This window comes from Solanum tuberosum, unplaced genomic scaffold (assembly GCF_000226075.1).
Source record: "Solanum tuberosum cultivar DM 1-3 516 R44 unplaced genomic scaffold, SolTub_3.0 scf00645, whole genome shotgun sequence".
In the NCBI taxonomy this organism is placed as follows: domain Eukaryota; kingdom Viridiplantae; phylum Streptophyta; class Magnoliopsida; order Solanales; family Solanaceae; genus Solanum; species Solanum tuberosum.
Window position 1 is genome coordinate 171,293 of NW_006239555.1, and position 6,984 is coordinate 178,276.

A 6,984-nucleotide genomic window follows, 5' to 3' on the forward strand; every position below is an offset into this window, starting at 1 on the left:
ATAAGTTGAGGGTGGCTAAGAAAGAGGAAATCGGAAGAAAAAAGGGTATGAAAAGAGTTTTGTGTTGAAAAGAGAAGAAAAAAAAGTAGAAGAGGATGTGACTTTGTGCAAAAGAAGCAAAATGAGGATAAATAAAAGTGTTGAAAGAAAGAAAGAAAAATAAAGTGAAAGAGAAAAGAGAAAGTGAAAAATAAGAGTCACTAAGTCAAAAGTCACATCCATGTTGAAAAGAGTTAAAAGGAAAGAAAGCCAAATGAAAGGATGCCAAAAATAGGTCGATAAAGAGGTAAAAAGCCTATGTAATGTCAAGGAGGGAAGAAAGTCACTAAAAGAGTACCCAAATGTACCACACCTGACCCTGAGCCTACGTTACAAGCTAAGAAAGTCCTATAGTGATCCTAGAAACTAGTTTGGAGAGTCTAAGCAGTGAAAATAAGGGCAAGCCTATGGTATTGAGCACTAATTGTACTTCAAGTCACTTATGAGCATGAGTGTTGAATGAATCCTAAATTCCAAAATTCATATCTTCTGTGTGAAAAGGATTTTGTTTGAAGTGAGGGCACTAGTTACATTGTCGGAAAGTTGGTACCATGGTGATTGTAAAAAAAATGTATGTTGGGGTGTCTATTGGTCGGTCTTTTTCATCTTTTGATCCGCATGAGTTAGCTTGATTGAGTATGAATGAAAAAATTTACACTATAAAAGGGAGTCGGGATAGAAATCCATGTGATTGCTTGAGTTTGAATGTCTGCGTTTACACAAGTGTCGTTTAGAGTCTTAGTGTGTCGCTTGAGGACAAACAACGAATTTAAGTTGAGGTGTTGATAAACCGTGAGTTTACGTTATTTTTAATACATTTCACTTAAGAGTTGTGTGTGTCTAGGGCCATTTCGTATTATAATTAATGTTTATTCTGTTATATTTGCAGGAAATAGGCTTGGACGAGGTTGAGAGAGATGACAACTGAAATTCTACAAAGGGAGCCACCCACGGAGGTGACCTATGGACCGTAGGTCCAGTCACGGTCCGTCGTGGGTAGGCGTGGAATGATCATCAGGGAAGTCTAACTAAAGTGTGGAACCACGGAGGCCAGTGATGGAGTGTAGGTCGACTCATGGGTCGTCCTGCACATCCGTCGATGAGATCAGAGATTTCATGTTCCAATACCTGATGAAAAGTTCCAAGTGTGGAGCTACGGAAGGGGACTCACGGACCGTAGGTCAACCTACGGTCCATACTGCACACCCGTCGTTTGTATCTGAAAGTTGAAGGTTCCAGCCTCTATGGAAAAAGTTCTAAGTATTAAGCTACAAAAGGGACCTACAAACCGTAGGTCTAACCACGGTCCGTAGGTCAGTCTCATTGATCAAAGCCGCGTCCAGAAGTTTTATTTCCTTATTTCATTTCCTTTTTGTTTAGGACAAGTTTTTCTATAAATAGGGTATGTAAACCTTGTTTTTGGGGGTTAGACATTATTTTTTAAGTTCTTGGTATTTTCTTGGGAATTAACTTGCAAACTTTAGCAATTTGATTTCTGGATTTCGGTTTATAAAGATTTTGGCTTTGAATTTCAATTGGAGATTGCTAGTTTCTTCTACTCATTACGTAAGTTCATGAATTCTTCTTCTATAAAATATGAATTGTGTTCTTCCAAGCATGAGTAACTAAATCCACAACTAGGGTTGTGGGAACCATGAGCGATTAACAACGTATGAATAATAACTAAGTAATTCTTGAATAGTGTTGATGCATGCATTGATAATTCTTTCGCTTAGAAGTCTTTTTAACGAGTTCACGCATTAGAACTCGCCTTGTTGCTACTTGCCGGACCAAGGAGGTAGTTAATAAGAAAATAATTATCAACAGAGATTCAGTATGATACTATCTAATAGTCTAATGTAAATTGGTGTGAGGGTGAAAACTAAGCCATACATTGATGTAATGTCTAATCTGAGGTAAAGGTAAGGGTTAGTAAATTATACACACGTAGTCTGACCAAGGTGCGGGGTGAAATTCCCTATTTGGAGGACCAATCACTTAGGGATACCTAACTTACCACTTTGCATGTGATACACTAGGAAAAAATTACTATTATTAGGATTACCAGTTAAGAGCTTATGGGGAACACATACACCCTAGTTTCTATCTCTCATTGATAACAACAAAGTGCGAATCCTGCTCACTTGTTACTTAACAACAATCAAGTTATTTGTTTCACAAAAACCCCCTTTACTTACTTGTCTCGGAAATAAGTTGACTAAACAAATATAATAGTGAGTTAAGTTTAAGTCTAAACCATATTCCTCGTGGGATCGACCCCAACCTACTAGTTGGGTTCTTTATTTGACAACGATCGCTTATACTTCTTTAGGGAGGTGTAATTTGAGTATATCACACGCACCCATTGATATTTTTTAAGAGTCTGAGAAACATTGTCCGGAACAAAATGTGTAGAAGCTAATGACTAAAACAACTAAAAGAGACATCCCTAAATTGATGAACTTCAGAAAAATACAACAAAATGTTACAAAAAGAAGTCTAGAACATAGCTAGCACAATCAGCGAAGATATATCTGATTGTTTAAGGATAGCTAATCCCAAAGCAATAGTTTACCAAAATGAGAAATATGTGGATCACGGATCAAAGGAAAAAAAAATATTACTGAGCCATAATCCCCAGCATGCCTTGTACTTAAGTAAAACTAAACAGCAAATCTAACAACCTTCATTGCTAAAGTAGATCTTAATGAGACTGAACAAGAAACAAACCTGAATGAGATGTAGTCCGACTGGTTGGCAAATGTGAGGATATGTTTTGTATCAGGCTTGGGCACATGACGCAAATGTTTTAGGATGTTTACTTTCCTCTCACCAAGCTGCAAATGTGAGGATACGTTTTGTATCAGGCTTGGGCACAGGAAACAAATGTTTTAGATGCTACACTAAGAATACAAAGACTTTAGATATTCAAGAATTATCTAAACATCCAGTAACTGATTTTGGCAACACGGTCAACCAGTTTCAAAAGTCTCAACGTCAATAGCAAGTCTACTGAAATGCATGTGTTTCACTCTTCATCGAAAAAGGGATGTCAGGAATTACCTTTATGGAAACTTTGTCAAAAATCAAATGTGGATGTTGACACTCAATTTTGGCCCTCCACTACTAAATTAATTTTCAAGCTTCTTAAATTTCAAACAATTTGAAGTAATTATTTCGAAAAATCAAAAAACACTTTTGAAATCATTTTCAATGCAATTTTCCATTTTTTCTATAAAATATATCTCTATATACTTAAAATATATAGATTTATATAATTTTGAATTTTGAATAAATATTTAGAAAATCATTTTACAAAAAAATGGAGTTTTAATTAAGTGCACATCTTATTTCCTTTAAAACTGATTAGTTCACAATTTAATTAAGATCTTTCCTTTTGAAATATTATATTTTGTGTTGTTAAAGTTAAGAAGCTTGAGTAATTAGTTGACTTTATAATTCATCTCATTTCCCTTTGAAACTCTCCTAATGAACTTTATTTAGTCCATATTTGGACCATCAGATGGCCATTAAGCCAAAATTTTGGCCCAAATTCGTCAAGAAAGACCCAGCCCACCCCTCTTCTGAAAAACATCCAGACCCCTTCACGTTCTTCTTCATTCCACAAGGTAATCCAGCAAGAACAACAAGTCAAAACCTAAATTTCCAAATTTGCCGCCTCAAATTTCCCTTTTTCTACCTCATATTCATACAATCTGCATGCTTAGCACGAGCCTAAAGACACGCGGAGCTTCCATAGGCAACCATGGTGTGGTCCATTCCAATTTCCTTTTTCTTTTGAATTTCGTTTCAAATTCGTACTATTCCAGCTCACTGGAGCTTGATCCTCTAAGATGTTTTCAAAATTTGTTCCTCCCACATCGAAAAATTTCTCAGAATTTGGAGATTTTGGGTGCTATAAATACTCCCTCCCTCTTACTGTTCAACGAGGAGTTTTGGAGGCGAAGAAAAGAGCACCCCGCTAAGTTTTTTGGGAGTTCTTATTTGCGTCACTGAAATTCAGTTGATTCACGGCTATTTTGAGTCAGAGTGGTGGTGGAGTTCATCAGGTCCAGACTCGAGTTCCAGTCACTGCCCAGAACCAGGTAACTCTTTCCTTTCCTTTTCTATTTAGTTTAATTTTAGTCTATGTTGTTGTGTTATGTGTTAGAGCCGATTTAAGGCTAGTTATGTTTCCTAATATTTATATGTTTGATGAATACTTTTTCGCTGAATGCCTAAGTATTGGTGATTTTACAAGTATTTTAGCTATGTTCTTTTATTCCTGATGTGTTGTTTAAGTTTCCAATCCTAGCTTCTGAAGAAAGTTACTGCTTGTTTTTTTCCAGATTTTTCGTTTAGTAAAATGTGAAATCCTGTTTTGATTTAATAGCACATTTTGCTTGGTTGATTTTGTATCGCATCTGGTGATTGAAAACAACCTAAAAAATGCCTTACCCTTGCTAACTCGACTGAATAGTTACTCCTCTATTGTTCCTTAAGAATCTATCTCTTGCGCCATAAAATGGATAAAAATGTTAATACTTGGTTTAGTTTCTATCATTTTGGTCTCTATGAAATAGAGGTTTATTTATAAGTTTATAAAATCTGAGGTCTCAAATTTATCATTCAAGATTGTTTTGTATCATGTTTTTATCAGATTCTTAAGTCATATATGATTAAAATGCTGATGTGACTTGTTCGAGTTTAGTTGTTATTTATACTATGAACTTGTTTCTTTAGTTTAGTATGACACTTTTGATACTCTATTCTGTTCGTTTGTGGTCCAAGTGATTGAGCAATTGTATGTCGTATGTAGATTCAGTTTGAGTGCACTCAATCTCAATTCTACTTTTACATATGCTCCTTAAAGTGAACCCCTGCTTTCTTCTTTTTACATCCAATTCCCTTTTTCACAATGTGGGTATCTTGCTTGCTTCTTATGTTAAGGATTTTATTTGTTTGAAAACCATGAGTTGATCCTAGGTTTAGTTGAGCTCTAGATGAAGTTGAATTTAAATTCAACTTCTCTTAGGTTGCTCCTAAATCCCTTAGATCCTCATGTCACTCCTCTGAGCTATAGATCCTAAATTGTGTACATTGGCTTGGCTTGGAATTCGTCATATTTGCTGATTATTAGTTTAAATATTGGATGTTATATATGTGTTGTTCTATTTGGAAGCTCATATGTCATGTGTTTCTTTACTAATTGTGATCATTTATTGATTTGCTCAGTTTCTGAAATGGTAGAGCTTGTGCCTCACTTGTTTTGGATAATTTTCGTGTCAATTTAAATAAACTCAGCATGTTAGCCTTACAATGATTTCTTCCAAGTACATATTTTGAAGTTTTGTTATGCTCAGTTTACCTAGAGTTAGTATGGATCAATTATGCATCTAAGTGATATAATACATGTTAGTACATTGTTAATTTAACTTATTATTTACTCTTTGTTAAAATCAATTAAAGTGTGGTAATTTTGTGAGTTAGAGGCGAGTAATTTATAGCTAACATATGCTGATTGAAAGTTCAATCTATTTAATTAGACACAAGGCTATAAAATCAAGTGTTTTACTTTCTCTTTTTAGCAGCTTCTCCTATCTTTGTGCTTTTCTTTTATTAGTTTTTATTTCTGAGTTGTATTAGATAAAGATAAGAAGTTGCCTATTTGTTTTAATATTAGTTTTTTATGTTTCAATATAGACTAGAATACTATAATCTTGTTTAAGTTCATATACAACTTCTCCGTTCATATAATTTTATTTCTAAGTTCCTTCATTTCTCAAAATAATCTTCTTCGCCTTGTGCCTTGTTTAAGAAGACTGATTTGTGTCGTTTAGTATTGAATATTCTCGGCTCAGCTTTCCCTTTGGTTTTATGTTCTCTGTAATAATAATCCATTTATGTCTTCCTCTGTTTGTTTTAGCTTATTTTAAAAATCTCGCACTAAGTGTTTTTTTTTTAGTTGTTGATCATGCTTGTTCCTCATTTTGGTTATTAGTAGAAGGCCTACTCTTAAGATGGTAGTTAGATGTTGATAGGTTCTAAGTTTTTCCTGTAATGCTAAGTTAGCAGCTTAGCTTGATTTTTTTTTTATATTATTATTATTATTAATATTATTATTATTATTATTATTATTATTATTTTATGTCAGTTCTAATGTTACTTCCTTTCCTTTCTTTGCATGAACTCTCTTGTTCGAGTCCAATTGGACTCCCCATCCCTTGCATTTTCTTCTTTTCGAGTCAAACCTCCGCCAAGTTACGAAAGGGAAGCTGATATATTGGGTCAAGACCCAAAAAACCAGCAGCAACAGGGGCTCAAAAGAGCTGAAATGAGAGTGTTTTGGGTTCAAATTGGCCGAAATTCGAACACTTGATTTTTGCAGCAGTTTTAGCAGTCTCAAAAGGCTAGAAATAGCATTTTTCGGACTTAAAAAAGTTCGGAAATAGCACCAGCAGCAGCAAATAAGAAGTAGCAAGAGGACTTAAAATTGTCCAAGTTCTATTCGCCCTTTTATTCTCCTTATATTGTGATTTTGTGATAACTGCTGTTAATTTCTAACATTTATTTTGTTAATTTAGATGATAATTGCACTTAAGAACTTTTTATGTTCTTTCATAGTTATTGAAAAGCATTGAATCCATGTTCATGAGTTTGAACTAACTATTTAGTTCAAATTTTTAAATAGGATAAAATTGTTAAGTTTCTTAAACTAAATTAGTGGTCTTTAAAATTAACTTAGGACTTTGTATGAATGACATAAGGATTTTCTATATCCTTTCATAGTTGTTAAACAAGTTCCTTTAATCCATGTTTATGAGTTTGAATTAATCGTATGGTTCAAAACATGACTATGGATAAAAGTTTTAAGTTAGGTTTATTCTTGAGATTTTTAGAATTATCAAGAGATATTTATCTAATCTTTTCATAAGATTTTTACAA